Genomic DNA, 22,390 nt, shown 5'->3' on the forward strand with positions numbered 1-22,390 from the left:
CAAATAGATCTTGTACTAGGAGCTGCACCAATAGCTCGTGCTCCTTACAGACTCGCACCCAGCGAGATGAAAGAACTGCAAAGCTAATTGCAAGAACTTTTAGAGCGTGGTTTCATTCGACCAAGCACATCACCGTGGGGAGCTCCTGTTTTGTTTGTCAAGAAGAAAGATGGTACATTCAGGTTGTGTATCGACTACCGAGAGTTGAACAAACTTACCATCAAGAACCGCTACCCACTACCGAGAATCGACGACTTATTTGATCAACTACAAGGCTCGTCTGTTTATTCAAAGATTGACTTACGTTCCGGGTATCATCAAATGCGGGTGAAAGAAGATGATATTCCAAAGACTGCTTTCAGAACACGTTACGGTCATTACGAGTTTATGGTCATGCCGTTTGGTTTAACTAATGCACCAGCTGTGTTCATGGACCTTATGAACCGAGTGTGTGGACCATACCTTGACAAGTTTGTCATTGTTTTCATTGATGACATACTTATTTACTCAAAGAATGACCAAGAACACGGTGAACATTTGAGAAAGGTGTTAGAAGTATTGAGGAAGGAAGAATTGTACGCTAAGTTTTCAAAGTGTGCATTTTGGTTGGAAGAAGTTCAATTCCTCGGTCACATAGTGAACAAAGAAGGTATTAAGGTGGATCCGGCAAAGATAGAAACTGTTGAAAAGTGGGAAACCCCAAAAACTCCGAAACACATACGCCAGTTTTTAGGACTAGCTGGTTACTACAGAAGGTTCATCCAAGGCTTTTCCAGAATAGCAAAACCCTTGACTGCATTAATGCATAAAGGGAAGAAATTTGAATGGAATGATGAACAAGAGAAAGCGTTTCAGTTATTGAAGAAAAAGCTAACTACGGCACCTATATTGTCATTGCCTGAAGGGAATGATGATTTTGTGATTTATTGTGATGCATCAAAGCAAGGTCTCGGTTGTGTATTAATGCAACGAACGAAGGTGATTGCTTATGCGTCTAGACAATTGAAGATTCACGAACAAAATTATACGACGCATGATTTGGAATTAGGCGCGGTTGTTTTTGCATTAAAGACTTGGAGGCACTACTTATATGGGGTCAAAATTATTATATATACCGACCACAAAAGTCTTCAACACATATTTAATCAGAAACAACTGAATATGAGGCAGCGTAGGTGGATTGAATTATTGAATGATTATGACTTTGAGATTCGCTACCACCCGGGGAAGGCAAATGTGGTAGCCGATGCCTTGAGCAGGAAGGACAGAGAACCCATTCGAGTAAAATCTATGAATATAATGATTCATAATAACCTTACTACTCAAATAAAGGAGGCGCAACAAGAAGTTTTAAAAGAGGGAAATTTAAAGGATGAAATACCCAAAGGATCGGAGAAGCATCTTAATATTCGGGAAGACGGAACCCGGTATAGGGCTGAAAGGATTTGGGTACCAAAATTTGGAGATATGAGAGAAATGGTACTTAGAGAAGCTCATAAAACCAGATACTCAATACATCCTGGAACGGGGAAGATGTACAAGGATCTCAAGAAATATTTTTGGTGGCCGGGTATGAAAGTCGATGTTGCTAAATACGTAGGAGAATGTTTGACGTGTTCTAAGGTCAAAGCTAAGCATCAGAAACCATCAGGTCTACTTCAACAACCCGAAATCCCGGAATGGAAATGGGAAAACATTACCATGGATTTCATTACTAAATTGCCAAGGACTGCAAGTGGTTTTGATACTATTTGGGTAATAGTTGATCGTCTCACCAAATCAGCACACTTCCTACCAATAAGAGAAGATGACAAGATGGAGAAGTTAGCACGACTGTATTTGAAGGAAGTCGTCTCCAGACATGGAATACCAATCTCTATAATCTCTGATGGGGATGGCAGATTTATTTCAAGATTCTGGCAGACATTACAGCAAGCATTAGGAACTCGTCTAGACATGAGTACTGCCTATCATCCACAAACTGATGGGCAGAGCGAAAGGACGATACAAACGCTTGAAGACATGCTACGAGCATGTGTTATTGATTTCGGAAACAGTTAGGATCGACATCTACCATTAGCAGAATTTTCCTACAACAACAGCTACCATTCAAGCATTGAGATGGCGCCATTTGAAGCACTTTATGGTAGAAAGTGCAGGTCTCCGATTTGTTGGAGTGAAGTAGGGGATAGACAGATTACGGGTCCGGAGATTATACAAGAAACTACCGAGAAGATCATCCAAATTCAACAACGGTTGAAAACCGCCCAAAGTCGACAAAAGAGCTACGCTGACATTAAAAGAAAAGATATAGAATTTGAAATTGGAGAGATGGTCATGCTTAAAGTTGCACCTTGGAAAGGCGTTGTTCGATTTGGTAAACGAGGGAAATTAAATCCAAGGAATATTGGACCATTCAAGATTATTGATCGTGTCGGACCAGTAGCTTACCGACTTGAGTTACCTCAACAACTCGCGGCTGTACATAACACTTTCCATGTCTCAAATTTGAAGAAATGTTTTGCTAAAGAAGATCTCACTATTCCGTTAGATGAAATCCAAATCAACGAAAAACTTCAATTCATCGAAGAACCCGTCGAAATAATGGATCGTGAGGTTAAAAGACTTAAGCAAAACAAGATACCAATTGTTAAGGTTCTATGGAATGCTCGTGGAGGACCCGAGTTCACCTGGGAGTGTGAAGATCATATGAAGAAGAAATACCCGCATCTATTTCCAGAAGATTCGTCAACACCTTCAACAGCTTAAAATTTCGGGACGAAATTTATTTAACGGGTAGGTACTGTAGTGACCCGAACTTTTCCATGTTTATATATATTAATTGAGATTGATATTTACATGATTAAATGTTTCCAACATGTTAAGCAATCAAACTTGTTAAGACTTGATTAATTGAAATATGTTTCATATAGACAATTGACCACCCAAGTTGACCGGTGATTCACGAACGTTAAAACTTGTAAAAACTATATGATGACATATATATGGATATATATATAGTTAACATGATACTATGATAAGTAAACATATCATTAAGTATATTAACAATGAACTACATATGTAAAAACAAGACTACTAACTTAATGATTTTTAAACGAGACATATATGTAACGATTATCGTTGTAAAGACATTTAATGTATATATATCATATTAAGAGATATTCATACATGATAATATCATGATAATATAATAATTTAAAATCTCATTTGATATTATAAACATTGGGTTAACAACATTTAACAAGATCGTTAACCTAAAGGTTTCAAAACAACACTTACATGTAACGACTAACGATGACTTAACGACTCAGTTAAAATGTATATACATGTAGTGTTTTAATATGTATTTATACACTTTTTAAAGACTTCAATACACTTATCAAAATACTTCTACTTAACAAAAATGCTTACAATTACATCCTCATTCAGTTTCATCAACAATTCTACTCGTATGCACCCGTATTCGTACTCGTACAATACACAGCTTTTAGATGTATGTACTATTGGTATATACACTCCAATGATCAGCTCTTAGCAGCCCATGTAAGTCACCTAACACATGTGGGAACCATCATTTGGCAACTAGCATGAAATATCTCATAAAATTACAAAAATATGAGTAATCATTCATGACTTATTTACATGAAAACAAAATTACATATCCTTTATATCTAATCCATACACCAACGACCAAAAACACATACAAACACTTTCATTCTTCAATTTTCTTCATCTAATTGATCTCTCTCAAGTTCTATCTTCAAGTTCTAAGTGTTCTTCATATATTCTACAAGTTCTAGTTACATAAAATCAAGAATACTTTCAAGTTTGCTAGCTCACTTCCAATCTTGTAAGGTGATCATCCAACCTCAAGAAATCTTTGTTTCTTACAGTAAGTTATCATTCTAATACAAGGTAATAATCATATTCAAACTTTGGTTCAATTTCTATAACTATAACAATCTTATTTCAAGTGATGATCTTACTTGAACTTGTTTTCGTGTCATGATTCTGCTTCAAGAACTTCGAGCCATCCAAGGATCCGTTGAAGCTAGATCCATTTTTCTATTTTCCAGTAGTTTTATCCAAGGAACTTAAGGTAGTAATGATGTTCATAACATCATTCAATTCATACATATAAAGCTATCTTATTCGAAGGTTTAAACTTGTAATCACTAGAACATAGTTTAGTTAATTCTAAACTTGTTCGCAAACAAAAGTTAATCCTTCTAACTTGACTTTTAAAATCAACTAAACACATGTTCTATATCTATATGATATGCTAACTTAATGATTTAAAACCTGGAAACACGAAAAACACCGTAAAACCGGATTTACGCCGTCGTAGTAACACCGCGGGCTGTTTTGGGTTAGTTAATTAAAAACTATGATAAACTTTGATTTAAAAGTTGTTATTCTGAGAAAATGATTTTTATTATGAACATGAAACTATATCCAAAAATTATGGTTAAACTCAAAGTGTAAGTATGTTTTCTAAAATGGTCATCTAGACGTCGTTCTTTCGACTGAAATGACTACCTTTACAAAAACGACTTGTAACTTATTTTTCCGACTATAAACCTATACTTTTTCTATTTAGATTCATAAAATAGAGTTCAATATGAAACCATAGCAATTTGATTCACTCAAAACGGATTTAAAATGAAGAAGTCATGGGTAAAACAAGATTGGATAATTTTTCTCATTTTAGCTACGTGAAAATTGGTAACAAATCTATTCCAACCATAACTTAATCAACTTGTATTGTATATTATGTAATCTTGAGATACCATAGACACGTATACAATGTTTTGACCTATCATGTCGACACATCTATATATATTTCGGAACAACCATAGACACTCTATATGTGAATGTTGGAGTTAGCTATACAGGGTTGAGGTTGATTCCAAAATATATATAGTTTGAGTTGTTATCAATACTGAGATACGTATACACTGGGTCGTGGATTGATTCAAGATAATATTTATCAATTTATTTCTGTACATCTAACTGTGGACAACTAGTTGTAGGTTACTAACGAGGACAGCTGACTTAATAAACTTAAAACATCAAAATATATTAAAAGTGTTGTAAATATATTTTGAACATACTTTGATATATATGTATATATTGTTATAGGTTCGTGAATCAACCAGTGGCCAAGTCTTACTTCCCGACGAAGTAAAAATCTGTGAAAGTGAGTTATAGTCCCACTTTTAAAATCTAATATTTTTGGGATGAGAATACATGCAGGTTTTATAAATGATTTACAAAATAGACACAAGTACGTGAAACTACATTCTATGGTTGAATTATCGAAATCGAATATGCCCCTTTTTATTAAGTCTGGTAATCTAAGAATTAGGGAACAGACACCCTAATTGACGCAAATCCTAAAGATAGATCTATTGGGCCTAACAAACCCCATCCAAAGTACCGGATGCTTTAGTACTTCAAAATTTATATCATATCCGAAGGGTGTCCCGGAATGATGGGGATATTCTTATATATACATCTTGTTAATGTCGGTTACTAGGTGTTCACCATATGAATGATTTTTATCTCTATGCATGGGATGTGTATTGAAATATGAAATCTTGTGGTCTATTATTATGATTTGATATATATAGGTTAAACCTATAACTCACCAACATTTTTGTTGACGTTTAAAGCATGTTTATTCTCAGGTGAATACTAAGAGCTTCCGCTGTTGCATACTAAAATAAGGACAAGATTTGGAGTCAATGTTTGTATGATATTGTGTAAAAACTGCATTCAAGAAACTGATTTCAATGTAACATATTTGTATTGTAAACCATTATGTAATGGTCGTGTGTAAACAGGATATTTTAGATTATCATTATTTGATAATCTACGTAAAGCTTTTTAAACCTTTATTTATGAAATAAAGGTTATGGTTTGTTTTAAAAATGAATGCAGTCTTTGAAAAACGTCTCATATAGAGGTCAAAACCTCGCAACGAAATCAATTAATATGGAACGTTTTTAATCAATAAGAACGGGACATTTCAGTTTGGTCCGACTTTGTGACCATATTTGGTGACTTTAGGGTGTGTTAGTGTGTTAGGACTGATGGTGGGGCAAACTTTCATGTTCGGGTCATCTCAATCCGAGCCACGAATCACCCGTTACGTCTAAAACACGATTTTGAGTGAATTGAAGTTCCAAGTAGTGTAATGGCTGTACATCATGACTTGTGGACTGTTCTTGAGGTGTTCTTGAGTGTACCAAAGTGTCGGGTGGTTTGATTAGGCGGAGATATATGTAAGGCTCGCCGAAAATCGACACCCGGGGCTCAGGATACGACCCGATGAACTTTTGATTTAAAACTTGTGACTAATTATTAAACTTATGATATAAATAATGGATTTCAATATCATTTAATTACTTATGGTAAAAAAAAGTAATTATTATTTACAACTTATGATATATATTTATTATATCATTTAATTAATACTTATGATTTAATTAACGTTTTAGTTAAACTTGTGATTTATAATACTTCATTATTAATGGAAAATACTTATGATAAGTATTAAACTTATATTATGAGATTACTATTATAAGACTTATAATAAGGATTAATTAATTATTTAATTATTATAAGGCTTAGTTATTATTTAATTATAATTTAATTATTAAATACTTATGATTTAATAATTATAATTAGAAACTTATGATATGATTAATAATTCATTATTAATTAATAATACTTATGATATGATTTAAAATTTATTATTAATTAATAATATTTATATTATGACTAATATTTAATTAATTAATTAAATACTTATGTTATATTAATTATATCATTTAAACTTATATTAACTTTAATAATTCATTTTAATTTAATTAAACTTATGTTATGACATAATTAGACATATTTAACTTTAATAAACGTTATAACTTATATTATTAATATAACTTACACTTTTAAAATTTACATTGACCATGTTTGACCAAGGTTGACTTTTGAGTTGACTTTCGATTGACCTTGACTTTTTTTGACTTTCTAATTAAGAAAACTTTCCTAACTTATAAACTTTCCTAAAATAGCAACTTTCTAAATTTGGAAACTTTCCAAAAATAGAAACTTTCCAAAAATAGAAACTTTCCAAAAATAGAAACTTTCCAAAAATGGAAACCTGCTAAAAATAGAAACTTTCTAAAAATAGAAAGTGTGTGTCCGTAAGCTGTTCCGATCAAACAAATGTATATTGAGTAATGTTCTATGACTACTTGCAACATGTACAATAGCTATCATACTAAGACTTGACCTAAGTTAGTTATTTATATCGACCTGCTTTATTTATAGGTCAGCGTTGTGATCATTCCTGATCACTGTACTACATTTTCTGTTCGCTTAATTGTGTTGGTTACTTCGTTACTATTAAGGTGAGTTATAGTCCCGTTTTTACATACTTTTCAAAGTATATTTTTGGGATGTGATTACATGCAATTCATTTTACGTTTAGACACAAGTGACAATTAAATTTAAATTAGTCATTGTGAGTTGGACAAAAATATTCCCTAGTCTGGTAACTGTAATCATTGGTTTCTACCGGTGAACGCGAATCCTACGGATAGATCTATCGAGTTTGACAACCCCATTTCGAGCTAGTCGCGCTAGCAATTTATAATCGGAATGTTTAGTACTTCGTATTTTTTTGTAGATACACTGTCCAGTGTATATTTTTATTGTGTTTGGCAAGGGTAAATAAAGGGTTAAGTGGTTACCAGGTGGCTCATTGATAATAGAATAATGTTTAATGTTTTCTAACATTTTTAAATCTTGTGGTCTAAAGTTTATTCAATTATTTAAACCTATAATTCACTCAACCTTTGTGTTAACAGTTTACTCGCATGTTTTCACAGGTACTTGAGTTTATGTGATGCTTCCGCTGTGTTTAGAAGAGTCTGCATGCATTTGGGAAGATTTAATTGAAACAATTTATGAAACTTTGGCTTGCATTCGGTTTTTGAATAATTAATACTTGTGGGTTTTTGACAATGTTTTGTGTCAACTTTGGATTATTAATATGTTGGGTTACTTTTAAACTACATATTTTTGGTATGCTTTCCTTTTTGGGAAACTTTTGAAATAAAAGAATGCAATGTCGTTTGTTAAATTCATTTAAGTTCGATCAAGCTGTGGGACCAAGTGACGGAGCCGTTAAGTGTTTTGACGGGGCCATCACATTTACAGTCCCACATGACTATAAAAATTTAGATCCTTTAGGAAATTGGATCTTTATGAAAGCATTTGATCTTTTTAAAATTCAATCTAGCTTTTACCCTAGATAAGTTTTCCGGAATAACCCTTCACCGGTGTTTGCAAAATGTTTTTGTGGGTTTTGTGGGTTTTGTGGGTTTCAGATTTGAAAATTTTAGCTTAAAACTTGCGGTTTTGTGTCACCCATTTGCTAACCTTGTATTAGGAAAGCAACACGTCCAGTATACTTGCTCCGTATATTACCTTTCGGTAAACTACCATCCAGTTGTAAAGGAAAGCATTGAACAAGTAACTATTGAGGTAATGTCCTGTGACATGCTTTTGATTATGGTCTATATCGTGTCAGATGCAATTACTATCCTTTGTAGGAGCAATAGTAAAGATCACCCTATAGTTTTTCAGTCTGGCATAAGGTCCTGTCTTCGACCCTGCTATGCAACCACCGTTCTTACGGTTGACACCCGATTTAGTTCAGGTGACCTAATGAATTCCAGGTGCCTAGGATTTTACATTCAATGGTAATGAACGCATTGAAAATGGGTTTTCAGAAGAAAAAAAAATCGGTTTGTAATTTGATCAAAATATTTTCTCGTTCAAGCTCGAGTTTAGATATCATTTAATTCCATGAGTTTGTAATTCTCAATCTTTAAGGTCAATCTCAAGGATTGAGTAATATCAGGCTTAAAAACTGATTTTTGATTTTTAAGGAGATTATCCTTTATGGGGATCTGATTCATTAGTCTTATAAGATAATTTGCATGGTCCCCCTCCCCCCATTGTACGAGACAGATCCTCTCATGGTTAGGATAAGTCTGACCACTTGGCGACCCTGTTTGATGCTGAGGTCCGTGGATTTCCAACTGATTTTCGAGAAAACTTTTAAAGGTTTTTCGTAGACTCTACAACTGGTCTAGACGACAACTTCCTGACCTAAATCAAGAAGCGAGTATATTTTTCTCAAAAGACTTTACTTCCTTTTAAATTCCATATATATTACAATAAACTGATTAAAACTGATTAATATCGTCCAAAATAAAAGTATCTTCAATTATTTGTACAAAAATATGTGATATATGTTCTAAATAACTTGGTAAATTTTTCCACACTTGGCTTTTATTTTCCTTTCTTTGCCTTTTTATTCTCCTCTATTCCATTTTAAATGAATTCTAAGATTTTGGGTTGTTTCTCAATTTATGTCCTTTACGAAGTAACAATAATTTCGGTATTAAAACCTAGTTTTATCGTTCATAAATATGTATAAACATGATTTTGAATTCATTTATTTGAAGAAAAAAAATTAAAATTTTACTAGAATTGAGTAGTCAGTATATAAGACTAGGGCTGTTCTTTATTATCAGAGAGCACTAGATTCTAATACAACTACTGCGTTACTACTATTTTTTAATGGTAACCAAGTGTATAAATAAAAAAAAAATTAAAACCGAAAGAATTTAATCCCTTTCCACACTTAAGATCTTGCAATGCCCTCATTTGCAAGAAATCAGTAGCAATTTAAATTATTGAGGGTGATTAGCGTAGAAAAATGATTAAATTTTACCAAAGTTTTCAAACATATTGTTGTTTATGTTGAATGATAAATGGTACACATCATTTGTTCATTCCTGCAGTTGTTATTTCACATTTATTTTGCATCTTGTCGTCAAAATTAGTTGTTTTTGCTGAACTTAATGCCAGTCTTTGAAAATGCACTGTTTTACCCTGTTGTGTACATAAAATAAAATACATACAATACAAATATAAACATGCATGGTAATTTGAAATGGGACTTAATATCCCACTTTCAAACTACAAAAATGAAATATTAGTACAAAATAATAAAAATATTAAACATTACATTAAAGTATCAAAATGTTAAATGTTTAACATAAATAGATAAAATAATAAAAGAGAAGACATCACCAATGGAACACTATTGATTTAGATAGGGATTCCAGTTCATATCATCATTTGGGTTCCATGGTTGGTGATAGGTATTCTTGTATGCTTGATTGGGGTCGTACAAGTCATAGGGTGATCGCATGTCGGGCTGATGCAGTGGATAGTAAGCAGGCCGAGTCGGGATGTAGTTATTTGGTACCTGATATGATAGCTGGCTCATGATTTGGTGCTGATGATCTTGCTAGCTATCGTGTTGGCGTCACCTAGAAGTCTCATACTCATTCGCAGCTTGCCACTGCTCATACCGACGATGCCTATCCTCATTAGTCATTTCTACCTCATCTATACGCTGGAAAACGTCAGTAGCACTATCCCTAATGACATCCCTAATGTCATCTGCTTCCTCCATCTCCTAATTCGAACCCCTCTCTACCTGTGGATGGTGGCCCTGATATTGTACTGCCTGATTGCGTCTCCTAGTCAATACCTTTGCACCTTGATAGACTTGCAAACCTAAAGTCTCGTCCTGTTCCCTAAATACCATCATCGGTCCCCCTTGATCCTTATCTACACCTAAATACTCTCTAATGAGAGTAACAAAAATACCTCCTCCAATTATTCCCCCTTCCTGTATACCTTCCACCATTTTGGACAGATAAAAACCAACACAGTAGGGGATATTAACAAAGCTTCTAGTGTTTCGAATGCACTTAAGGTAAAACAAATCGTGTAAGGTCATTTTCTCCTTATTGTTACCTCTTTGTGTAATCGAGTTTGCTAAGAATCTATGTATTATACGAAGCTCGGCTTTATTAATATCTAAATAGGAGTGTCTTCTCCTCGCGTAAACACATTAAAATTTGACATACGCCTCCAGATGGCGTTAGCGTCAAAATTTCTATCTACCCGCTCACCATGATAAATCAAATTTGTACAATCAGGTGATAGTAAATCAGCGGGAGTGTAAATCTGTAAAGCCCTGGCCATGTCCAGCATGGACATCCTGTACATCTTACGGCCAAGTAAAAATCTAAGAAAACTCTTATCATCTAACCTATCTACATCTTTATTAAAAGCTATAGTACTCATTAGCTCAACACACCACTCTTCATATACAGGCCTACGAGTGGTAAATAAACGTTCCCAATCAGTAAAAGAAGAGCTGTCATACCTTTGGATTAGATGCTGCCTAACTGGGTTAGCTAGGTGGACCCTTTACAAAGGCTCCCAATCTATTACCCTGGGTACTTCTACATTTTTGATCCAAAGCTTAATTTGTTACTTTGGTACGTCGGGTAATCTCTCCAACTTCTATCAATCCTTAAATTGGGATGCAACTATTCTTCATGAATTATTAGGTGTTCTATTATATGGTGAACGGGAAATACTACATAGGCAATAAAAAATTGTGGTTCTGGTTCATAGTATGGCACGTGTTGATCATAATGTTGTTGTTGTTGTTCCTATTGTTGCTCCGGTTCGTGATATTGCATCTCTGGCTGTGGTTCCAGAGCAGGTTGCCTAGATGATGATGATGCACCATCAGTATCGGTATTTCTCTGCAAAACATATTAAACACAAAATTTGTGCATCCAAATATGCATTAGTGTTAGCAAAATAACAAATTAAAATAATTACAATAACATGTTTAATCCATATTAAACTTATACTCATTTCCATATTTTTATCAATTCTACACTTTTTCAAATAAGCATATATGAAAATGTTTACAAAGTTCATAAGCATTCAACTCAAATAACATGTCAAAATAATCATTACTAGCAATTAAACAAGTTTCAAATGGCATTTATATCAAATTAATCAAATTCATTAATTTTAGACTTAAAAAGTCTACTTTAATTCTCAAAAATCATGTTTAGGATCAAAGTTTGGATTATTTAGCTACCTAAACATGTTACACTACTTAATTTAGCAATAATTCATGACAAAAATCGGCCATAACCTGTTTATATCAAAAAGCCCCAAATTGCTCAAGAACACAAACCTTAGATTTCTAAAAATTTTGAAGTTTTTGGCTTCAAATCATGTTAAATAGCATCAATCTAGGTTATACATGCATAATATACTAATAATTTAACTCTAATTACACTAGAAATTAACAAAATCAAATTAGATAAAAATTAGCTCAAGAACACTAAAATTGGAATTTAAAGAGTTTTAGGGGTGAAATCTTTACCTTCCTGCTTCCCCATCTGAGAAAAGACATGATTATAGCAGATTATTGTAAGAAATTTGGTGAATTTTGGTGAAAAATGGCGAATTTTTGAGTGGATTTGGGTGTGTGTTCGTATGTATGTGTGTGTGGAGTGAGGAGCAGAACAGGCGACTGGAAATTTGTAATCTGCCTAGTTTTTTAAGGCCATGCGACTGCATGGTTTTGAAGGCCAAACCCCATGCGATCGCATGGGGTGTATTTTTTTTTTTATATATATATAAAATCTTTAACTTATAAAACAAATAATTAATTAAAAATTTATTTCTTTCTAGAATGAGGGCGCTTCGATACGTTGATCTAGTCCGTCCCTTGACAAAATTTTAAAATTTGTCATTTTAAAGCGATTGTTTTAAAAGCAGAGATTTTTGGATTTTTTAATGTTTTTGGCATACTTTAAATCAAATAAGATTAAAAATAATGATAACAAAATTTCTCGTCCCTCCCTTGGGTAAAGCAATTTCGGTTCAACGACCTAGTCTTCAACTCACGACGAATTTTAGAAATCATATTTTTAACTTAATGAAATAAAGTAAATTTTTGTTTTTAAATTCACACCAAACTTAAATTTAAAATGCATAAAATTAAAAATTCATATTAATATTATTAATATTTTTATACATTAATTTTACAAACTTATATATAAAATATTAATTTTTTAAAATATTTAAAAACTTAAATATATTGGTTTTAAAAATTTACAATAATAATTTAATATTAATTTAAAAACAAGGTAAAAAATTAAAATTAAAAATCTTTTTGGTCTTTTATCCTACTTTAATCAATCAAATATTATCAAAAATATACGCCCCTCTTTTGGGTAAAGTAATTTCGGCTATTTTACCTAGTTTTACTCCTGACGAATTTTTGAAATATTTTGAATTGATTGATTAAAGATATTTATACCTTAAGAATAAACGTTAAATTTCGTAGTGATGTAATAAATTTTTGTGTGATATCAATAATTTCGGTTTCGCATACCTAATTTTATTGAATATCAATTTAATACTTTATACCGAACGATTCAGTGTTTATTATCAAAAGGTTAGAAGCAATAAATTAAATAAAAACTGTACATACTTACCTGTGAGAAAGAATTCTCAGAGACCTGCTTTAGTCGACTCATAGGAGAGTCGTGTGATTTGGTTTTCCATAGCTACATAAGTGTAACCTCGATTCTTCAATAACTTTTCTTCTAAACATATGAACGGTCCTTCTCTTCATAGAGTAACAAATTCGGTATTTGAATATGTTTGATTGTTCGAACATTTACCTTCATGTGACCATTTTCCGCATTTATGACATCTTTCAAGGTGTCGTGCTCTTCTTTTTATTGCGGATTTTGATTTTCCTTTACCAAAATGTGTCTTATGATGATCTTTCCTGAGTTCTCTCCTTACTTCGTCCATTTTTTCTCTTATGAATGATACCAGTTCACTCGGAAAAGTGTTATTATTACGTTTAGTAATCAAAGCATGTAGTAGTAGACCATGGTTCAGATCAAAGGAATTCTTCATCTCGTAAACCTAGAAGAAATAAAAATTCAGAATGGAGGGAGAAGACTAGTTCTTTAGGGTCTGCTAGGGAAAGACCATTCGGATTCCATTCTCGAGAACTACACGAAAACAGAAAATCTAACTCTAACAGAAATACATATTACCCTTAAAAGATTCGAATCTTCCCACACTTAGTTAGCTGTGGTGTCGAAATTGTGATTAACTTCATTTTCAACTTCCATTGGATTATCTATGTAATGTTTAACACTGTGACCATTAACCTTAAATTCAATCCCAATTGAATTTATTAATTCTACTGTTCCATATGGGAAAACTCTTTTGACTATGAATGGTCCAGACCATCTTGATTTCAATTTTCCAGGAAATAGCTTGAATCGTGAATTGAAAAGAAGAACTCTATCTCCTTCTTTAAATTCTTTTGAACTTTTGATTCTTTTATCATGCCATTTCTTTGTTCTTTCCTTGTAGATTAATGAATTTTCATATGCTTCATGTCTTATTTCTTCTAATTCGTTTAATTGACTTAACTGTAGACGTCCAGCTTCATGCAAATCAAGAGTACATATCTTCAAAGCCCAAAATGCTTTGTGCTCAATTTCTACTGGAAGGTGACATACTTTTTCGTAAACGAGTTTAAAAGGTGTGGTTCCAATTGGAGTTTTGTAGGCTGTTCGAAAAGCCCAGAGTGTATCCTCCAATTTCAAGGACCATTCCTTCGGATTTGATCCAACGATTTTCTCCAGAATACGTTTTAAAGCTCGGTTGTTATTTTCAACTTGTCCACTTGGTTGTGGATGATAAGCGGTTGAGATTTTATGAATTACTCCATATCTTTTGAGAACTTTCTCAAGTTGATTATTACATAAATGAGTACCCCGATCACTTATTAAAGCTTTCGGTGTTCCAAACCTAGCAAAAAGACGTTTTAAAAAATTGACTGCAACTCGTGTATCGTTAGTTGGGAGAGCTTGTGCTTCCGCCCATTTAGATACATAATCAATGGCAACGAGAATGTAGAGATTATTATGAGATTTTGGAAATGGACCCATAAAGTCAATACCCCAAACATCAAATACTTCACATACTTGAATGACATTTTGTGGCATTTCATCACGTTGACTTATTTTTCCGGCCCTTTGACAAGCATCACATGATTTACAGAGAAGGTGTGCATCTTTGAAAATTGTAGGCCAATAGAATCCAGCGTCGTAGACTTTCCTTGCTGTGAGTTGAGGCCCATAATGCCCTCCTGTCAGTCATGTGTGACAATGGTTTAAGATTTGACTAGCTTCATCTCCGAATACACATCGGCGTATTATTCCATCGGGACAACTTTTAAACAAATGTGGATCTTCCCAAAAATAGTGTTTTATATCACTAAAGAATTTCTTTCGTTTTTGGTACGACAAACCTTTTTCAAGGAATCCACATACTAAGTAGTTTTCATAGTCTGCAAACCATGAAATTTCATTATAATCGATCTTCAAAGGATATTCATCAGAAAAGTTATCTTGTATAGCCGATTCATTTAGAACTTCTAATTCAGGATTTTCAAGACGAGAAAGATGATCAGCTGCGAGATTTTCTGCTCCCTTTTTGTCTCGGATTTCAATATCAAACTCTTGTAAGAGTAAGATCCAACGGATTAATCGTGGTTTAGCATCTTGTTTTGAAAATAGGTATCTAAGAGCAGAATGGTCGGTATAGACCACCGTTTTAGCTAGAACGGGATATGAACGAAATTTGTCAAAAGCAAAGATAATAGCAAGGAGTTCTTTTTCAGTAGTTGTGTAATTCTTTTGTGCTCCTTGTAACGTCTTACTAGCGTAATAAATAGGTTGAAATCGTTTTTCAATCCTTTGTCCTAAAACGGCTCCCATTGCAAAATCACTTGCATCGCACATAAGTTCAAATGGTAAATTCCAATTTGGAGTTATCATGATCGGCGCATTAGTGAGTTTTTCTTTACGAATATTAAAAGATTTGATGCATTCATCTGAAAAGATGAATGGAGCATCCTTTTCTAGGAGTTTATTCATAGGAGTGGCAATTTTAGAAAAATCTTTTATGAAACATCGGTAAAAACCGGCATGCCCTAGAAAACTCCTAACTCCTCTAACATTGGTGGGATGTGGATGTTTAGCAATTACATCTATTTTAGCTCTATCCACTTCAATTCCTTCCTTTGAAATTTTGTGACCAAGAACGATGCCTTCTTTAACCATGAAATGGCATTTCTCCCAATTAAGTACTAGATTTGATTGTTCGCATCTAATAAGCATTCGTTCAATATTAACTAGACATGTTTCATAAGTATCACCGAAGACTGAAAAGTCATCCATGAATACTTCCATGCATTCTTCTATCATGTCATGAAAAATCGCCATCATACACCTTTGAAAGGTTACAGGGGCGTTGCAAAGTCCAAATGGCATGCGTTTATAAGCAAAAGTACCATAAGGGTACGTGAATGTGGTCTTCTCTTGGTCCTCGGGTGCTATTGGAATTTGAAAATATCTGGAAAAACCGTCAAGAAAATAATAGTAACTATTTCCGGCTAATCTTTCCAACATTTGATCAATGAAAGGTAAGGGAAAGTGATCTTTTCTAGTGGCATCATTTAATTTTCTATAATCTATACAGACACGTCATCCTGTTATAGTCCTAGTAGGAATATGTCACGACCCTACTTTTTCCGTTATCTTTTTCCGTTAATTATTTAACGACCGTTAACTGTTAGTGTGCCACGTCATTTCTGTAACCTATATTATTATTCTTGTAATAATATATATATAATAATTATTATGTGTTATGTGAATATATGTATTCATATTTTAATTTATACGTTTCTACGTTCCGCGGATTTCCATCCGGCGAATCTTTTCGGTTTTTAAACCAACGGTCGAGCTTTCGGGATTTTTAAATCCTAAATATTTTAAATATGATATTTTATGATCATATTATTAGTAGGTGTATTTATATTTATTTTTCATCGCGCGTTCGTTATCTTTCCGGATTTTTAATCGCGTAAGCGTGTTTTCGCGTTTCGGGATTCGTTCGGACTTTCGGGCCATCAGGAATTGCATGTTTTTAAATAATGGACAAGTTGGCCCACTAAGGAGCCCACCCCCTACCCATTTCGGCCGAATACTCCCAAGGGGAGGGAGTATTGGCCCTTGTTTTTCCTTTTGTGCACTTCCACTTTTATTTTCATCTAAAACCTAAATTGCAATTTTTCTCTCTTCCTCCCCTTGCCCTAGCCGTCGCCAACCACCACCATAATCATCATCTTCATCATTTTTCAAGCTTGGATCAAGGATTGAATAGCATAAACGTGTTCCTCTCTTCGTTCTCTACGCGATCATATTCTTTGATTCTCGATTAGGGTATAAACCCTAACCCTAGAACTTTCCATATTTATTTATATTTCTGTATTTTGAGTTTATATTATTAGTATGATGTATATTAGTTGTTGTAATGTTGTTTGGATGCGTAGAATTACTCGTTTGCATATGATTTCGGTTTGTAAATTTTGGACAGCAGTTTGATTCGTATATTCTGACTTTGTAACTGATATGAATGTTAAAATAAAGTACATAAATGAGTTCCTCTCATCAAGACATTAATTTTAGACTCCGGATTCATGTCGTTTCGATTCCCGGAGCCCTAGATATGCTTAATTTGGTTTTTGTTAAAGATTGAAAGGTGTTCTTGGCATGAACAAGGTTGGGTCCGACTTTGTGACCATCCTTGGTGTCTTTAGGGTGTGTTATTTGGTTAGGACTGATGGTGGGACGAATTTTTATGTTCGGGTCACCTAAATCCGAGCCACGGTTCACCCGTTGTGCCCGAATTACTGTTTTGAGTAAATTGATTTCCCAAATGTTGTCATGGCTGATATCCACGACCTAGGGACTATTTTTGGAGTGTTCTTGAGTTCATATTTGTGTCGGGTGGTTTGAGAAGGTGAAGTTGCATATGTGGCTTGCCCGAAACCGACACCCGGGGCTCAAGATACGACCCGGCGAACTTTTAAACTTAAAACTTATGGTTCATGATTAAACTTATGTTAAAATTAATGGATTTCATTATTAATCAATTACTTATGATAAAAGAAGTAATTATTATTATTCAAAACTTGTGATATAAATATTTATTATATCATTTAATTATTAATTATAATTTAATTAACATTTTAATTAAACTTATGATTAGTAATACTTTTATTATTAAAGGAAAATACTTATGATAAGTATTAAATTTGTTTTTGAGAAATTATTAAAAGACTTATAATAAATATTAAATAATTATTTAATTATTATAAGACTTAATTATTATTTAATTATGATTTAATTATTAAATACTTATGATTTAATAATTTTAATTAGAAACTTATGATATGATTAATAATTCATTATTAATTAATAATACTTATGATATGATTTAAAATTTATTATAAATTAATAATATTTATATTATGATTAATATTTAATTAATTAATTAAATACTTATGTTATGCTAATTATAACATTTCAGCTTATATTAACTTTAATAATTCATTTTATTTAATTAAACTTATGTTAAGACATTATTATACACTTTTGACTTTAAATAACATTATAACCTATGTTATTATTATAACTTACACTTTTAAAATTAATGTTGACTATGTTTGACCAAGGTTGACTTTTGAGTTGACTTTCGGTTGACTTTGACTTTCAGTTGACTTCTGTTGACTTTCTAAATAAGGAAACTTTCCTAACTTCAAAACTTTCTAAAAATAGAACTTTCTAAATTTGGAAACTTTCCAAAAATAGAAACTTTCCAAAAATAGAAACTTTCCAAAAATAGAAACTTTCCAAAAATAGAAACTTTCCAAAAATAGAAAACTTTCCAAAAATGGAAACCTGCTAAAAATAGAAACTTTCTAAAAATAGAAAGTGTGTGTCCTTATGCTGTTCCAATCAAACCGATGCTTGTTGAGTAATGTTCTATGCCTACTTGCAACATGTACAATAGCTATCATACTAAGACTTGGCCTAAGTTAGTTATTTATTTCGACCTGCTTTATTTATAGGTCGGCGTTGTGATCTTTCTTGATCACATTACTTTACTTGCTGTTCGCTTGTTTGTGAGATTTCTTCAGTTGCTATTTAAGGTGAGTTATAGTCCCGTTTTTACATACTTTTCAAAGTATATTTTTGGGATGTGATTACATGCAGATTTTTATTTACGTTTAGACACAAGTAACCGTTAAATTTAATTATTCATTGTGAGTTGGACAAAAATATTCCCTAGTCTGGTAACTGTAATCATTGGTTTCTACCGGTGAACGCGAATCCTACGGATAGATCTATCGGGTTTGACAACCCCATTTCGAGCTAGTCGCGCTAGCAATTTATAATCGGAATGTTTAGTACTTCGTAATTTGTTGTAGATACACTGTCCAAGTGTATATTTTTTTTATTGTGTTTGGCAAGGGTAAATAAAGGGTTAAGTGGTTACCAGGTGGCTCATTGATAATGGAATAATGTTTAATGTTTTCTAACATTTTTTTAAATCTTGTGGTCTAAAGTTTACTTATTTATTTAAACCTATAATTCACTCAACCTTTGTGTTGACAGTTTACTTGCTTGTTTTCACAGGTACTTGAGTTATTTGATGCTTCCGCTGTCGTTAGAAGAGTCTGCATGCATTTGGGCAGATTTTATGAAACTATTTATGAAACTTAAGTTTGCATTCTATTTTGAATAATTTAAATTGTGGGTTTGTTGGCAATGTTTTGTGTCAACTTTTGGTTCATTACTATGGTTGGTTGATTTAAACTACTTAATTGGGTTTGTTTCCTTTTTGGGCAACATTTTGAAATAAAAGAATGCAACTTTGTTTATTTAATTCATTTAAGTCCGATCAAGCTGTGGGACCAACTGACGGATCCGTTAAGTGTTTTGACGGGGTCGTCACAGAATAAGCTCATTTTTTTCATTTGTGATGACAGTCATGCCACCCTTCTTAGGTACGCATTGAACTGGGCTTACCCATGTACTATCAGAGATTGGATAAATTAAACCTGCATCTAGAAGTTTAGTAATTTCTTTCTTAACAACATCTTGCATATTAGGATTTAGTCTTCGTTGGCGTTGCACATATGTTTTATGACCTTCTTCCATAAGGATTTTATGTGTATACGAAGAACTTATTCCTTTAATATCATGAATCTTCCATGCAATAGCTGGTTTATGAGCTTTTAACATAGAAATGAGTCGAGATTTTTCATTTTCCATAAGAGAATACGATATTATTACAGGTAATTCTGATTCACCATGTAAATAAGCATATTCTAAATGGTTTGGAAGTGGCTTTAACTCTAATATCGGTGGTTCTTCTATCGATGATTTGTATCGATATCTGTCTTCTTCTTTTAGCATTTGAAGTTCTTCTGTTGTTGGTTCATATTCATTAGCCATGAGTGCGGCTAACATTTCAGCTTCATCAATTGGTTCAGTTCCTTCTCCTAAAGCACATTCTCCTATTCCTTGTAATTCTGGAAATTCTTCTAATAATTCTGTACGTGAATCTATAGTTTGAATATAATAACATGTATCATCTACAGATTGCGGTTGTTGCATGGCTCTATCAACAGAAAAGATAACACTCTCGTCCTCTATACTTAGGGTCAGTTTCTTACCAAACACGTCTATTATTGTTTTAGCCGTGTTTAAGAATGGTCTTCCTAATATAAGAGGAACTCGAGAATCTTCTTCCATGTCGAGAATAACAAAATCTACTAGAAATACTAAAGTACCAACTTTAACTAGCATGTTTTCCATTATCCCTCTAGGATATTTTACTGATTGATCTACTAGTTGTATACTTATTCGTGTTGGTTTTAATTCTCCAAGGTCTAGTTTAGCGTATAATGAATATGGCATTAAATTTATACTAGCACCTAAGTCTGCCAATGCTTCTGTTGAACTAAGACTACCCAGAAAACATGGAATTGTGAAACTTCCTGGATCTGATAATTTTTCTGGTAGATTATTCAACAGCACTGCAGAACAATTAGCATTCATAGTAACAGCCGAGAGTTCTTCCATTTTCTTTCTATTTGTGATTAGATCTTTCAGGAATTTAGCATATCTTGGCATTCCTGAAATCACATCAATGAAAGGAATATTGACATTTATTTGTTTAAACATATCCAAAAATTTGGATTGCTCGGCTTCAAGTCTTTCTTTTCTCATTTTACTCGGGTTAGGAAGCGGTGGTTGGTATGGTTTAACATAAGGCTTTGCCTTAACTGTATTCTCGTCATTAACATTTTCAACTACCGGCTCTGTTTCCTTATCTTGCTCAGGCTGTGGTGCCTGTGTAGTAGGAATAGAGTCATCAGAATTTACAGGAATTTCAGGTGGTTTAAGTGTAATACCACTTCTCATGGTAATGGCTTTAGCTGTTTCATTCCGGGGGTTAGCATTTGTATCACTAGGTAGACTTCTCAATTTTCTTTCACCTATTAACCTTGCTAGGTTGCTCACTTCTTGTTCCAGATTTTGAATAGAAGCTTGTTGATTTCTAAATGCTTGAACATTTTGTTCATTGGTTTGTTTCTGAGATGTGAAAAATTGAGTTTGAGATTCAACTAGCTTCGACATCATATCTTCTAAATTTGGCTTTTTATCATCGGTTTGTGGTGGTTTGTTTGAAAAAATACGTCTTTATTGGTTGTAAGTTTTATTTGATACTTGTTGATTGCTAGGACCTTGTTGGTTGTTGTATGGAACATTTCGGTTATAATTCTGATTGTAGATTGGTCTTGGCGGTTGATAATTATTTAGATAATTATTTCCAGGCCTTTGGTTCATGTAGGAACCATTCTCTCTTTGTTCCATTGTTTGTTCAATACCGAGACAATCTTTTATCAAATGTGGTCCTCCACACTGCTCACAACTAATTCGTATTGAGTGAATATCTTTAGTCATCTTTTCCATTCGTCTTTCAAAAGCATCTATCTTTGCGGAAATGGAATCAAAGTCATGGCTAGAATCGGCTCTAGCCGCTTTAGATGATCTAACGATATCTTTTTCTTGATGCCACTCATGTGAGTGGGAAGCAGTGTTATCAATAATTTTGTAAGCTTCAGTTGCGGTTTTCTTCATAATGGAACCACCAGCTGCTATGTCGATGTCTTTTCGTGTAGTAATATCGCATCCTTGATAGAATATTTGTACTATTTGATAAGTGTCTAAACCATGTTGCTGACATCCTCTCAATAACTTTCCAAATCTTGTTCATGCCTCATATAGAGTTTCATTTGGCTTTTGCGTGAACGTAACTATTTCTCCTTGAAGTCTCACGGCTTTAGATGCCGGAAAGAATTATTTAAGAAATTTTTCAACTAAAACATCTCATGTATCAATCGCCCCTTCAGGTAACGATTCTAACCAATCTTTGGCTTCTCCCT

Source organism: Rutidosis leptorrhynchoides, chromosome 2 (assembly GCF_046630445.1).
Source record: "Rutidosis leptorrhynchoides isolate AG116_Rl617_1_P2 chromosome 2, CSIRO_AGI_Rlap_v1, whole genome shotgun sequence".
NCBI classification, from domain to species: domain Eukaryota; kingdom Viridiplantae; phylum Streptophyta; class Magnoliopsida; order Asterales; family Asteraceae; genus Rutidosis; species Rutidosis leptorrhynchoides.